General features: G+C 37.2%; 1 long non-coding RNA gene across 3 annotated transcripts; it reads left to right on the forward strand.

The window, feature by feature from the left end:
- Nucleotides 1-1723: 1723 nt before the first annotated feature.
- Nucleotides 1724-8806, forward strand: LOC129378050 (uncharacterized). Of its 3 annotated transcripts, none has more exons than XR_008608021.1 (3): nucleotides 1724-1867; nucleotides 2021-2184; nucleotides 8513-8806. It is a non-coding gene; the product is annotated as an uncharacterized LOC129378050 (long non-coding RNA). The 3 variants fall into 3 exon arrangements; XR_008608019.1 differs by having other exon boundaries at nucleotides 2087-2184; XR_008608020.1 differs by lacking the exon at nucleotides 8513-8806 and adding an exon at nucleotides 2380-2453 and having other exon boundaries at nucleotides 2087-2184.
- The last annotated feature ends 7171 nt before the right edge of the window (nucleotides 8807-15977 follow it).

Raw genomic sequence — 15977 nt, forward strand, 5'->3', positions numbered from 1 at the left:
AGTAAAAATAAATGTGACTTTTAATTTGTACTTTTTTATTTAATTATTGTCTAGAAACTTTTAATTAACCTGGAGTATAAAGTGTGAAACAGAGGTCCTTTTCTCTTTCCCAGTCTTTGAAATAGATAAGTTTACCTTGTATTAATCTAACCACTGTGAGGAGGATGGCAGGGGAAGTGAAAAAAAATCTCAAAAGCTCACTGTTGGAGAGCTGCAACAAAGAGTGGCATCCTGGGGAGTCCAAGCTTCTATAGCAAGCAGTAGACTTTATCTAGAAGCCAAAAGCCTTTCATGTTTTACATATAGTGTCGAGTACAGAGCTCAAAAGTACTTGTACCACTGGTAGAATTTGATTTTAAATGTTTTTTCATTCAACCTTGCGTTTTTAAAGAACAAAAACAATGTAAAAGAACAATTCTGAAATGAATGAACAAAATTATTATACCGCAAAAAAAATGTCTATGTATATTTAGACACTTCTAAATGACCATTGGACAAGAAAAATCTTTATTAGCTTTACAACAATCAAAGCTAATAAAGATCCGTCCAGGTGTTTCATGTTTCCACTGGTATTATGTCTGTTTATTTTTTAGAGGGGCCATTGCCATCACCCTAACTTTTACCTTCCTTCATAGATTTCCTATCAGATCCAAGTCTGGACTCTGGAAAAATATAAATCTTTTAAAGTGACCCAGCCAATCAGAAGAAATGTAAAATTAGTTGATTTCAACTTAAATCTACCAGCTGGATGATTCATTATAATCTATTTTACCCAGTTGAGACAACATTAAACTGTGGCCCGGGTTTAGTAGAAAAAATTATGACTGTGCTCTACATAGACTGTCATAAAAATCATATGGCTGGGCAATATGACCCTGGAATCAGTATAACTGAATATTTGGATTTATTGTGATGCACATTTATCATGCCACATTAAGTTCTTTTTTTATTGCTGTAATGTCCAATTTTCTTACATAGTCAAACTCTGACCCTCTTTTGAGGATGATGAAAGCAACAGATTTTTCCATTGTACGTATCATCTTACATTAAACTTGCTGGCTGTAGATTGGCTGCTTAGTTTGAAGAAACAGATAGTTGAACATTTCTGCAAAAACTAGTCATGAATTTTGATTTAAGAGGAACAAAACAAGGTAATGGACCATATTACGGCTAAACCAATGACCAGGTCATAAACCAATTTGCCAAATTCACAAAGATTATTTTGATTTTTGCATATTTTCAATCCAAGATAAAATGACCTTGCAATAAAAGGTCATTTATTTTAAGGCTTTTCATCCATGACCACCACTGGTCTCAATAAATCAATAAATAGAGGATAGTGCATTTCCCAGGTACTGAATGTTTAAGTAGCTCTGTGTTTTATATCATGGCCACTGTATTGAATTTAAGATTAATAAGGCAGGCCTTGACAACAGGGCTAACAGAACAACCAGCTGTGCCTTTAGTACACTTTGCTTATTAAGAGGCAGGGAGTCAAAACACACACTGAGATGCAGAGACGAGATGCCCGTCACCAGGGACACTTCTCCTATCCGTGTACTGTATAGAATATTATTTTGTAGTCCTTTTCAGTAGTTGGCTTACGTATCTCATAAATAGGTTTTTAAAAAATCTGCCTGTCAACTGGCAACACCAGTTTCTGTTTAAAAGAATACAAGTGTTTGTTTTCAAACCATCTGTCCATCACACAAAATAACTCGAGCGCAGTTGAACTGAATCTCACTTATTTTAAGTTGAATTAAATGTTGGTTTATACGGCCTTAGCAGACTTTTTTTTTATTAGTCTAACCTGAAGAGGGGGGAAAAAAGCACTTTGTGTTTTAAATGCTCCAGCTCTTAACACCTGGTAATTAAGTTTTATCACTTTTTAACTTTAAACATCTTAAAACAGATTGATACACTCCAAACCAAGACTACTTTGCAGTTTCAAATAAAAACAAGCAAATCGAGATAGGAGTTAATTAGTGTTTTTGTCGCCTTCTTTGATCTCCTTTCGCAGCACTTCTGTGAGTCCACATCCAACTGACTGAAGTTCATGCAGCACTGAATGTGTATTATTTTCCAGCAGGCAGTCGTCACACTGGACAAACGCAGCCTCTGCAGGAGGAGAATAATGAAGCACATTGTTTACTCCGAGAGGACTGAGCAGATCTGTCACAGCAGGTGAGACCCTTCCTATCCAGCTGGCGCTAATGAAGCCTGCAAGTGCTCTCTCTGGTTTCTCGTTTCAGCTGTCAGAGCAGGCTTTAGAGATTAAGTCACATAGAGATCCAGTTCTCATGCTGAAGAAAGCTTACGTAAGACAGAGAAGAAGCACTCATCCAACCATTCTACTCACAGGCTGTTTCAAATTTACAGGCTTTTATCGGAAAACCTTCAGAAGTGGACTCTGACTTGACAAGACTTGTTCTTGATGAGTTGCAATAAACTCACCAACTTCAAATGAAAGAATTTGGAGTTTGGAAGCTGAGCATATTCCTATTTTTTTTAAAACATCTAAGCTAAACAAACATTGTTTGACTCAGTAAATATTATTACCTTACGAGAGCAATCACTGGTTGTAACTTCCTTGCAGTGCTCCTCAATAATAGCTGTTCAATCCACAAATTCTCCCACCTGAGCAGTAGATCTCTGCAGCTCATCCAGCGTTCCCATTCACATCTTGCCTCCTTCTTTGATAAATGCTCTTCTTAACCTGCCTGTCAGATTAGGTTCATAGAAATGTCTTGAATTTGCAGTTGTGTACTTTTTTTGTGATGGATTTGAACAGAGTTTTGTGAGATTTTCAAAGCTTAGGATGTGATTTTAGAATTTAACTCTGTTCCTTGGTTGTCATGACCTGTCTTTTCTCTGCTTCTTCATCATCTCTGATGCAACGAGAGTATTTCTGTAGATGACAGGAGTTCATTTTGAACAGGACCACCTGGTCAGACACATGACCCTTAGCTTTAGATGACTTCTGATCACAAATAATTGTAGTTTTAATTAGCGATATTAAAATAAGTGGTACAAATGTGCTCTTTTTAGTTTATTTTTTAAATAGTTTGAATCATTATCCTTCCACTTCACAATGATGTATTACTATTTTAAAAATCCCACAGAAATATAATAAAAGATGTGGTAGTGTAGGATTTTGCAGCAGAGGACATGCAGTGCCTTGCAGGATTAGTGGGTAGAGTTTTTTAAAATAATGTTGCTTTTGGGTCTCCAGTTTTTCTAAAATTTAGTGAAATATGAGTTGTTGCTTTCTGACAACCTCTAAATAAAACTGTGTAAGGCTGTGCAACATTTTGTGACTATATCGTCATTTTATCAGTGTGCTATGAAACTGCTTTTTATATGGTAATGTATTATTTAGTCGGGTCGAGCTGCAAATGTTCACACCGCACACAAATGGCATAACACAAAATGCTAAAGGTTACAGAGTGATGAAAGCTCAGACGAGAGAGTAAAAAAAGAACATCTGCATACATGAATTTACTAATATTGTCACACGATTTGCAAATATCCTGGGGCCCTGAAACTGAGATTTTTAATAAATGAAGAACTTTCTTTTATGTTTAGTTTTCCTTCTCGATCTTCTGAATCAAATTGAATTGATCCTGCTTTAATAAGTAATATATGGCAGTGCTTATATTTATATAACACCTGAAAAGTAATTGAATCTGTTTTTAGTGTACTTAGCATCAAATTAAATTGTTTCACAAATTGTCCTAATATGCTGGAAATAACCAAGTTGATTACTGTGGATAAGGTTTTTTTGTTCATCAGCTTCTTGCTTCAACTCTGCAGCATGACTGTTCTCTGCACTCAGCTGCCTTGCATAATGCCATTGGATCCTGCTTTAATTTGTGTTTTATCAAGAACATCTTCTCACTCATGGGATCCATGTATCATATCGACTAATAGAGATGTTAATATGGGAAGCTCGGAATATAATATGACTTTCATCTACTGAAGGTTTAGATTAGTGACATTTCAGCGCCTGGGAAACTGGGATAATGTCTACAAAGGTTAACATATTTATATAGGCCTGGGTTCCAGCCCGAGCAAAATGAGTCCCAGTTTTGTCACTCTCATGGTTTTATCTGCTCCCAGTGAGGCCGAAAGGTGCTGGCTGAAATGAATCTTGGGTAAAGGCTCAATTAAAAAGGCGGGATCCCTCGGCAGGCTGCAGGCGCGCTGCCTCGTCTGAATAGAAAATGTCAGGAGGCGCTAAGGCACTGAGCGGTGACCGTCAACTCAGACTGACAGCATGTCATCTCTCCTCTTTCAGCTTCACCGAGCAGTGGCCCTCTCTCACCCTTCTAATACACAAACGCACACACAAGCACACATAACACACAGGCCACAACCATACCCTCATCTCCACATACTGTACATACCAAACACACACAAGCAAAGCCTCCCTCACTTTAGCTGTGAGGCTTTTACAAACTCTGGTGACTCAGTCATCGACTCAGACAAATATTAGCACATTTTCTCTTTTGCTCGCTCTCCTTTGCTGCTTTTGCACATGTCCGTGCAGCCAACCAGCATAAAAGCACACACACAATGAGCTGTGCAGTCAAACATTAACGGGTAGAAGTTTAGTATGAGGATTGTGGTTTGGTCAGAATTACAAAAAAATCTTCAGTGAATCCCATTAGTCTTCTGGACTGTGAACTTCAAGCTGGAAGAAAAGCATCAAAACTGCAGTTAGTGCTCAAACTAACGTCATTATCCTTGTGTTGTAACTGTCCTGCATACTAAAGCATTCAAACGGCCTTGGGAGATTTTTTGGAAGGGGGGTTTGGTAAGAAGTTGCACTTAATGCTTCCCTGGATGCAGTGCTGGAACAAACAGACGCTTTGTTAATAAGCTCATTCACAGAGGGGGTGCACTTAAACGGCTGACCCAAATGTGCCTGACTGAGGCTTTATTTGAAAGGGAGCAAAGTGGAGCTTGTGATGGAAAGTGATTTCCAGCACATGAATGCTGAAGGTTGTGGCACTGGACCACTTCTGTTCAAAGAGAATATGACCAACATGTTTCAGGCTGTTTACACTAGACTTTGAATTGGATCACTATTACAGGACCCCCAATTAAAATCCTGTAGCAGATCAGCAGGTGATTTGCTTAAGTTTTTGGACCTTTCAAACCAGTGAGCTCAATCCACAGTATTTTGCCCAAATATGCAAATTTTAAACAACAAAATTTATATAACTCAGAATCTTTGGGGAAATTATCCAATAAATCAGTCCTAATGTCTTGATGTGTGTAGAGAGAAGAAATTCAGGGTGAAATATCAGACGAGAACTATTTTCCTTGCTCAAGCACCTTTTCTAAACTTATAGTATGTTCATATGCATCTGGAAATATCAGTTGACCATTTAGAATCAGTTCAAATGGGCCTACTTTCGTAGAATGCTCTATTATGGAAATTATTTCAAATTATACTTAAATGATCACATAATGGTAAATGGCTTGCACTTGTGTAGCACTTTATCAAGTCTGAGGGCTCGAAAGCACTTTACACTACAATCAGTCGTTGACCCATTCATACACACATTCACACACAGATGGTGGTGAGCTACATTGTTTCTACAGCTGCCATCTGACCAGTAAGCCATGTGGGTTAAGTGTCTGACCCAGGTGGTGGTTGAAAGCAGCAACCTGCTGGTCACAGGACTAACCCCATCCTAGTGAGCCTGCGTTCTTTCCTCTAATGTTCTTTCCTCACTGTACCATCTAGTGTGCAAAGTGAAACAACAGTGAAACATCTACACGTTATACTCTCAATCTTCACAATTTGCATAAGATTCTTATGCTTGGAAGCTTCCCTCCTCTCAGTATCAACCAGCTTCTTCTTAAGGTGTTCTGTTTTTGTGCGTTTTCGTCAAACAGAGTCTGTCTCCTGAACGTTGTGACGGCTGGACATGCCCATGCTGTTAGAGCTTGCATTTAACTGTCTGAAGGGATTAACTTAGCAGCTCCAGCCATCTGAAAATTGTTGAAACAGTAACAATTCTCTACATTTCTCTTTTAGATATCTTGGCTGATTCCCTTTGATTATCTCATGTTGTCACACAAGGCAGCTATGTGTTTGAGATGTTTTCTTTAATTGCATCCTCATTTGTGCCTCTATTTAACTCAAATTGAGCTATTAACCTATTGAAACGACAAAATAGTTTTTATCAAGCATCTGTTTTCCACTATGTTTAGTTCATTTCTGTGTTTTCATGAAGACCGACTTTGTCTAAACTGTACCAATGAGCCAGATAGCACTAGGGACGTCTTAAATGATTCTGCTTTTTATTACCAGTAAAGGATACAGCAACCATTATGGACACTAATGGTACATCCTCTGTACTCATTATGAGACTCTGGGAGTTTTAACACTGTTGACTGTTTTACAGCCTTAACTTTGCCACTTTAAATTGTCCTAATTGGTTTTGTGAGTAAACAGTAAAAATGGGTTGTGATTAAATAACATTTATGTGCTCGTGCTGACTTTCTAAACTTCTCCAGGCCGTATTTTTTAATTCAAGAAAGAGAGAACGGTGAAATCCCACAAGAAACTGTATATTTATAGGGACTAAGAAGATTTTACTGACTCTCTTTATTAACTTTGGTATCGATTCTGTATATGCTGAGCTGGCCAAAAGTTCCTTCCAAAGGAAGTGCTTAACCGAGGCTGGACTCAATCTAGTTAAGTTTTGAGAGAGAGAGAAAAAAAACCAAGAATTTGTATGAAATAATCAACTGAATTTTCAGAGCATTGCTTGAATATAGATACAGATCATGGCCTAAATCTATTTTGTTTTGTTTCATTTAGTTTTTTACCCCAGCGAGTTGAGAGCTGTGAAATGCACATCCACTTCTGTTTTGTCAGTCATTTCCAGTTCAGGCCTATAATAGCTGGCATTCCTTCATGTGATCATGACCCATCCACAAAAGACGGATCGTCAATAATTGATACCTTTAGGCACAGCTAGAATTAAAATACTCACTGACACAGAAGGATGTGTTATCCAAATTTATAAATTTACAGTATAAATTTTTGATTTCCCTCTCTGAAATAGTGCAACATGTGTTAACCAGCTTGCACATGGATCCCTGCCAAGGTTGCCTCAAATCTCAGCTGAATAGTGCTGATTGGAAACTGGTTCACTGCTGCTGCGCTGATGTTTGTAAGCTTAAATGAAACACATAATTATTCTAATTTTAGAGTCAGAAAGACCACAGATTATTTTCTTTTTGTTGGTTAAAACATGCAGGTCAATCTCAGTAAATTAGGAGACATGTGAGATGTTCTTTTTTTAATTTAATCAAAGAAAGTGATACATGCTGTAGAGATTCGTTACAAATAAAATGGTAGACATATAATTCTGATGATATATTTTTCAAATAATAAAACGCAAAATTTTGTTTTTTAGAATATCAAAGTATTTCCTAAGTCCATCAAAAGGGATTTTGAATAAACGCGTGAAAAGTTAGCACATGATCTACAGTCCTATGGGCAGACAACAATTCTAAACCAGCACAGAAAATCGACATCAGTCTTTAACAACTTCTTTCTGTTTGCTGATGGGTCGGTTGAAATTGAACCAAATGAATCTGAATTTGAAAAATCCCAGGAGGAGCACGGAAGAAGATAAAAATTGAGTGTAATGACCAGGTTAAGTCAGACCTTTTTGATGTTATCTCTATGAAGGAGAAGCTTAGGAAAAGGAACGGCTTATCTGTACTTAGGAGTGCACTAATAAATCAGACCCAATTTCCTTAATTTTGGGAGATTGTGTGATACTTACATGAGAAACCGATCTTATCTCCTTTGCAGAGGTCTGAAAATCAACCACTTTCCACTGTGCATAAGAGACGCCCGACTCTCATCTACTCATGCACATTTAAAAACGGTCTCCCAAATTTAGTAACATTCTTGCTAAATTTAGTGACTTTTAAGATAAAAAAAAATTATCAGCAAAACTTTTTCCTTCCACTCGCCTTTCCTTTAATACACTTGATTGCAGCTTTCTGTGAAAATCCAGTGAAGCAATGTCCACTTGTGTCCCACTGTCCTTGTGAAGAGTATCAGTGAATGTCTTCTGGACTGCTGTACCGGGACCAGTGGTTACCATGATTTTTCACAAAATTGAACTATGCGTTTTCATGAGCTAAGCAATACGGAGCAAACTAATCCTCGAAATGTATCCATCAACACATACAATGTACATGTTTTCTATGACGCTCTTCTTTTTCAAGACATTTCTGTGTTCATGGTGTTCCTTCATTCTTAATTTACTCAATAACTTTTAGTTTTTTTATCATAAATATAATAGAAAATGTTTGGGGGGGTTTTCAGCTGAAAAATAGTTTTCAGATAAAAAGAAAAAAAAAGAAAACCCATGTGTACATCGGGACTTGAAATTATTTGCTCCAAAGACAGAGGAGGAGCTTTTGATATTCAGCTGATAATTTCACTGACCCACAATCCTGTTTGGTTTCCCAGCAACAGGCTGCCTGACTCTGTCCCCCAGGAGGGTGATTCGGTTTAGGAAGGAAAGAAACCAGGGGGAGGCCGACCCATGGGCAGCACACTGAGAGAAAGGGAGAAAGATGTTATCGCCTATCAAGCATGTCTATATGAGCCAACCAGCTGCTGCTGTTATTCCAACTTTATCAAGCGCAGGTGCTGCAGGATGTCTCCCGGTCACACACAAAGGAAATAAAAAAGAAAGCACAAGAAGATTTTCTGAGAAAACAGCAGAGATGTTGGCGAGGGGGGCTGCGCATGGCCTTCGGCAACAAGCGCAAACAGCCACAGCTCGATATTCTTTGTTTAAGAATTTTATAATAAGAAAAAAAAAAACTTTTTCATCCACAAGAAATTCTTCTTTACTCTCAAGACAATTTTCTAAGTAAATCGAACACCAGAATATAAATCTGAAAATACAGAAAGGTCGTCTGCTTCCTACATACTTGTGAACAACATGCCACCGCACCGCTAAATTCAGTCCCATGAGGACGGCGCAGCATCAGATCGATTGGATGAGTTCGTTTGTCCGGCTCTCATTGTGGGCGTCTCAACAGAAAAAGAAAGCCTGTCGTGTTACGGGGCTACGCACGCAGAGGGACACTCTTTTGGGTTGTGTCAGATTCACAAAAGCAGCAAGCAGTGATGGAACATAAGAAATGTCAAGTCTATTATTCACAACTTTTTCCCCAAACCAAATACTGAATATAGTTTAAACTTTAAATAGAGAAATGGAATAGATTTTTTCCTTTGTCTGTTTCCTCAATAGTTGTGATAGTAATCGCTCACTCTTGCTGCACTTCCATCTTGTACAATGCAGAAATCAGGTTGTATTGCAGCGTAATGAAGATTAGATGTTTTCAGCAGCTTGTCGACTCTTTTGTGATATCATGTTTTTTAAGCCTTTATACAAATGAGTAAGTAATCACAAACATCACAGGAATGATGCCAGTGTAAAATGGCCATTGTATCCCTTTTTTCTTCAGTCATTAATGTTTCCATTTTCTCCTCTTGCCAATTCCTTGGTGATGAATCATTGTTTATTTTTAATTATGTCTTTGTGTATTTCTGCACTGTCCACTGCTGTCAAAAATATTTGCCTCTTTACAGATTTCTTTTGGTGTTGTATTTTGTCACTTGTAAATGTTTTATATCATCACACAAACATTGATATCAAAAATTACGGGGAGTAAACACAAACAATAATGCAAAGACTGCTTCAGCTGTTCATATTAATGCATTTTAAGATGTATTTGTTGTTTGAACTTTTAATATGGATAATCTTTGGCTTTCTTATTCAGGAGTTCTGACCATTTACTGGCAGCTGGGTTCTGCAACCCCCGTGAATAACAGCACTCTTCTAATCAGAGATACTCAAATTGTCATAATCTGACCAGTCAGGGTGCTACAAAAAAATTTAAATAGAATACTTTTTTTTATATGACAAAGTATTTTATAATTTTTTTCTATGATTGTAAAAATTCATAATTGCAAAAAGGTTCCAAAATCGCCATTCAAATATGGATATGGTTATGAACTGATAGATGACAACAACGGGAAATAGAGCTGGACTTCTTGATAATGACATACAGACAAAGAGACCAATTCTGCAAAATATCCATGATATTTCTAAGAAGCTCAACAGAAGTTTCAGAAAAAGTTATTGAAATTAGCATTATGCTTATGTTGCATCACTATGGAGTCAGCGAAGAGAACTAGGAGGGAGATCCAGTAAGTAGGCAAGATGGTGCAAAGCAAATAAGGGCACGGATATACCATTAGCGACACTCCGGAGTTCCTATATATTATGCAACATTACATTGAGGGCTGTTTTAAGTTACTTATCAACTTAAAGAACATTTTCAGTTCATCAGTCAGCTGTGAACAGTTTGACATGTTGGAAAAAACTAAATGAGGTACAGCAACAGAGACTGTTGAATCATTGACCTTTCTAAAATCTGCAGGACAAGACAGAATATCATAAAAAATATCTGACATATGGTCAAGTGAGTTTGAATAGTTTCATAGTAAAATTAATCATCTTAAAAATTGCATTGTTTGTTGAATTAGTTTGTGGATCTGAAACGTTTAAGTGTGAGAGAAAAAAGACAGAAGAAATTTCTAGTTGTTGAATTGTCCCATCGGCTTCATTCCCTCTTGATCTGAACAATTCTGTCACATACAGAATATTCGTAATTAACTGCATGTTTGTTTAGTTTTTTTGTAAGAGTTATTTTTTTTTTTATTTGGCGTAATTGATGGGAGACGTCTTATAATTAAGCCTGCTAACATACTACAGCTGTGCAGAGTTAGAACTAATTTTAACAAACGATTTCCTGCAGCTGTTCTGTTAACCAGACTTCTCCTCAGGAACCTGGATGCCTCCTCTTAAGTTAGATTATCGCCAGTGCAAATATGAACAGATTACATTTGCTTGTATTTTACTTAAAAACTGTTTTCAGTTTTCCATTGAACAAAAAGTTATAAAACGCTTATTTATTTTAGTAATACAATCAAAAACATGAATAATTTTTGAAAATTATAAGTAATAAGTAAAAGAGTTTTTATATGGACATGTGTGGTTATATTGAAATTAATGACTGGATTTAGTGCTGATTAACCAGCTTCTTTAATACTGAACTTTTGGTTGTTACTGACTGTCAACAGTTTCTTCTCCATGACTGCATAGACTCTAACAACACTTTATGTATATTATTAAGTAGTATTCAGTGTTTTAAAACAAACTAAACTACAGTGTTCAACATTTGTAAATTAAATTTGTATTTAATCAGTTTGGAATCAGTAAAATAACACATAGGCTGAATTTTAAAGGCTTTCATTAAAGCAGGGTATCACACAAATGCCCAGAGAAACCTGCCTACTTATATTGCACCTCTACTTGATTGCACATGTTTTAGCTGTAACTTTCACAGAGTGTCTTTACAGTGTCGCCACAATCCCAATCAATATCAAGTCATTTTTCACACATTAAGACAACCTTAAAAAATTGATGGGGGCTGAATTCAAAGGAATCCACAAGCAGACATCTTTATTGATGTGTGCAACTTTTCAATTGTTGCATCTGCCCCTGAACAGGCATTGATTGTAAATTCACCCTCCAGACGACTGAGTATTGATCCCTCTTTGTGTCACCCAGATCTTCTGCCAACTACAAACCTGGCAAATGTCTCCCTTTCACCTAAGAGAAAACACCTTTTGTGTCCCGAGATAAAAAACACAGCAACACTAAAGGGAATGTTTTCACCCTTCAACCCATTCACCTCCCATTTTGTCTGTGGTTCAGCACTCTAATTGATTTTCCTAATAACACTCGCCAAAGCAAAAGGATGCTCTCCGTAAAACTCACCCTGACTTGTAGATTTACAAGGCATTAACATTCTGGAGAGAAATGGCCTGCTCCTTTTGAGAGGAAGAAAGAAAAACATTGTCAGGAAGCAATTGTCTGTAAATGAATTGCAGGGTCACCCACCAACAGTGAAATGTTAATGAGGAACAGTACTCCAGCTCAGAACGCAGGGGGGATTGAGCGGGTAAGGCTCGGGTGCTGCGCGCACCGCAGTAGTCGGATGCGTGCTATCCCTTCCCCTGCAGCTGAAACCAAACTAACAGAAACATGCGTCAGTGTGGTCACAGTTTGCGACTGTTTTCCTTCAGAGGCCGCTTCTCTAAGCAAGCTCACATGTCAGTAAAATAAACATTTATAGTAGCAAATTATACTTTCACTCTCATCTGAAGGCCAGTTCAGAAGATCTTTCACTGAAAAACCTAAAGAGGCATGTAGCTTTAGTTTATTATTTTTTTTTTTTTACACCTTAATTTTCAGACTTGAAAGTTGCAGAAGAATCATGTTACATTCAAGAAGAAGGGAACATTTAATAGGACACTGGCAAACAATGATGAAAGTAAAAATCAAAGTTACCAGCTTATTAATGACCATTGATTAGAAAACTTTGTCTTAAGGGTAGTAGCTTCAAAAGAAGAATACTGAACATAGTAGTGTTAAGAAGTTGTCCAATTTTAGTATCTACTAAATATTGTTTATTCAAATTTCTGCTGTCTGCCTATGACTTGGCAATTGAGTAGGTTTTGAGTTTGAGTCGGTTAGTAAGATTTCTAGTGTTTGTCTTTAGGCCTTAGTAATTATGTGATTAGTTTTTTTGTTTTAAATTTCTGAAATACTACCGACAAAATGGTGGCATGACCTTTCCTGTTTTTTCCACATCTTTTACTCCATGCCATTGTTTATTTTTAAGCAGTTATGAGGCAGAGTGGCAAAACCTGAAACCGCTGCTTTTGCTCAACAGATTGTTTCTAGATAACCAAAGAGTGAGAGAGTTATTTGATGCCACTCCCATCTGGCAGGTGAAGCCGTCCCTCTGCCTACATCTCCCAGATTGCTGTGCGGTTTTGGCTTGGAGTTCAGTGGATTTTCTATATTTTGAATATTCTACCAGATGAATAATCTATTGATACTGATCTTGTGGCTGTCGCAATATATATCATTTATTTATCATCCAACCCTATGTGAGCAAATAACTTTTGATCATTTAGCATGTAATTCAACACAAAAAAACTCTTATGAACGTCTGTAAAACAATCTGATAAAATTAAATATTTTACAGATAATTTTTAGAAGTACAAATATGCATTTATTTTCAATAACAATAAACGGTTTAAAACCCGTCAATGTATATTTTCTGACTCTATCGAGCATTTAGAGAGCATTTGTTGATTTACTGTATTTTCACCTCAATAGAATAGAAAAGAAATAGAATTATAATTTATAGTTCTAAATTATAATATTTTCCCTTTAAATGCAAGATGACTTTATGCAACAGGGTTCAAAAGTGAAATGTTCCTGTAGAAGACGCAAATCGACACTCTGGGGCATATAACCACAGCACTCACATGTTGGAGGGATGGGACACTGTGGGGGTTACAATCAGGTGGGGATCCCTCTGTGGAAATAAGACTTAGATTCGATCATTTGATATGTCTTCGGTGAAATTGCACTTGCCAACTCTACACGATATAAAGTTTTCATGCGGCAGTTGTTGATTCTGAAGGACAAATTCTCTAAAATGTCATGTCACATCTACCTCAAAGCGCAGTACAGGTAAGAAAGTGTCAGTGCGAGTCGTTTGATCTGCAGTTGACGGACACGTTTTAGGAGCAGCATGACCTTTCTGCAGGTTTTGCTGCTATCAGCAGTTTGTGGATGTTGTGCACAGCAAAGATGCACAAATTCACGCAGTATGTGTTGACGTCATGTAATTCTGAAGCCTTCATGCCTTTAAGTGTATTATATTTCAGGTTCAGTCTTTTAATATTCTCCTTGTCGCTCTTTTGTGACAGATGTTAGGAGAAAGGATGTGTTTAAAGAATCAACATCAGTCATAAAAATGAAGAAAAATAATTGAGCAATTATAATGACACACTTTTGAAAAACCTTTTCCAGCTCCTGGTACTCCTGTAATTTTCCTTTTAATCCACCAGAGAACACCTGTCAACAGGAAACTTTAACATTAAAGACAGATTTTATTCTTCCATGTGAAACGGGTCTTTTTCCCCCACTTTAGTAAGTAATAAGTATATTACAGTAAATCACAATGTCAACATAAAATGCATTTTACTACATGCATTTCTACTCTGTTTTGTAGCAGACTTGAATCTTAGTTTGTTTTTTATGTCTTTTTTGCTGGCAGAAAACAGATGCCAAAAGCAGAAAACTGTATACCAAGCATACAGTTTATTTAATAACATTTGAAACATATTTGCGAAAAGTAATTTGGCTTGAAAAGCAATCACTCTTCATGATTATCAACAGTTTTATCGTGTGGCTCTTTGGCTCAATATGCATAAATAATGGCACAGTAATTTAACAGTCTTTTTCCCCAGTGTGTTGGGTGTTACTGTAAATGCCCATTCATTAATTTTACACCTTCACTAAACGCAAGTATCGAGCCAAAATACAGAAAGTCTCAAATGTTCTGCTTAAAAAGTCACTATTAAAAAACAAACAAAAAAAAAACACTTTATTGGAGAGAATTAGCCTTTTAAGTGAATTTATTAATGAACCATTAAAAGTGGTGCCGATCTTTTGAATTTTAAATCACTGTAGTCCCTGACTACACTAAACTCTTGACACCACTTGATAGTGGCCGTCTGTGATTTTATGAGCTGCTCTTTCAGTGAACTGTTGCAATTTGCCCTGCAAATTATTTTAAATCACTGCCCATTTTTCTGAGGACACATTTCAAAACTACATTATAGGCTGTGGACATTATTTCGTTAACCTAACAAATCAACCTTTTTTTCTAAAACAAAGTATTAGTAGTAGTATCCTGCTACTCCCTTTCTGTGTGTAGTAATATGCTCTATGTAGTTCACAATGTCCCAGTCAAAGGCCTGGAATAGCATGAACAGAACTGCTTTTGCTAAGATTAGTCTGCAGATTAGTTATTGGAATGACATTGAAATGTAGCCGGATTATCAACAAGTCCTATCAAAACAAACGCATGCTAGTGTCAGCTCCAATAAACTGCTTTCTATTATGAGGTTATATAATTTTTGCACATTCACTTAAGTAAAAAAGATGCGAGCCAACTTATTCTCTACGTAATTTATTAGAAGAATGACAACAGGTCAAAATATGATCACTCAAGGGGAGAAAATGCATTAAATTCACACTGAGGACATGATTACAATAATATGTCAACAAGATCACAATGGTTGGTTAGTCCTTCAGATGAAGTAAGAGGTTCCTGTCCTAATTACAACATTGATGCATCACATTATCAATGAGGACTGAGATAACTACACTCTATATATGTGTCCACCTGAGATGTTTAAGCTTCATCTGTGTGTGTTATCAGCCAAATGACCTTGTCATCTTACCATCATCCTCCAGTGCGCTTTCATCCATCCATCTATCCATTGTCTTACATGCTTATCTCTTGTGAGGGGCGCTGGTGCCCCTCTCCAGCAATCAACAGGCGAGAGGCGGGCGACGCCTTACACAGACCATCACATGGTAACACAGAGACATACAGGACAAGCGACCATGCACACACGCCAACATCCAAGGAGAATTTAGAGATATAAATCAACCTCACATTCATGTTTTTGGACTGTGGGAGGAAGCTGAGTCGCCGGAAAGAACCCAGCATGCACACGGAGAACATGTAAACTTTCTGTAGAAAGTGGAAACGTAAAAAGGGCCGGGATTTAAAACAGAACCTTCTGCATGTTTGACTCAGTATGATAATTGGAAAGTTCCATCTTTTGTCTCGTCGTGGAGTATTTTTCTAAAAGTCTTGGGGAACATCATGATGGTTTTTGATCAGATATCAATCTAGCCTCTGATTATTGGTCAGCGAGAGTTTGGCCTTGAGACTTATCCTTGGAGGCCTTTTTTGCC

This window comes from Poeciliopsis prolifica, unplaced genomic scaffold, assembly GCF_027474105.1.
Source record: "Poeciliopsis prolifica strain line A6 unplaced genomic scaffold, Auburn_PproV2 SCAFFOLD050, whole genome shotgun sequence".
In the NCBI taxonomy this organism is placed as follows: domain Eukaryota; kingdom Metazoa; phylum Chordata; class Actinopteri; order Cyprinodontiformes; family Poeciliidae; genus Poeciliopsis; species Poeciliopsis prolifica.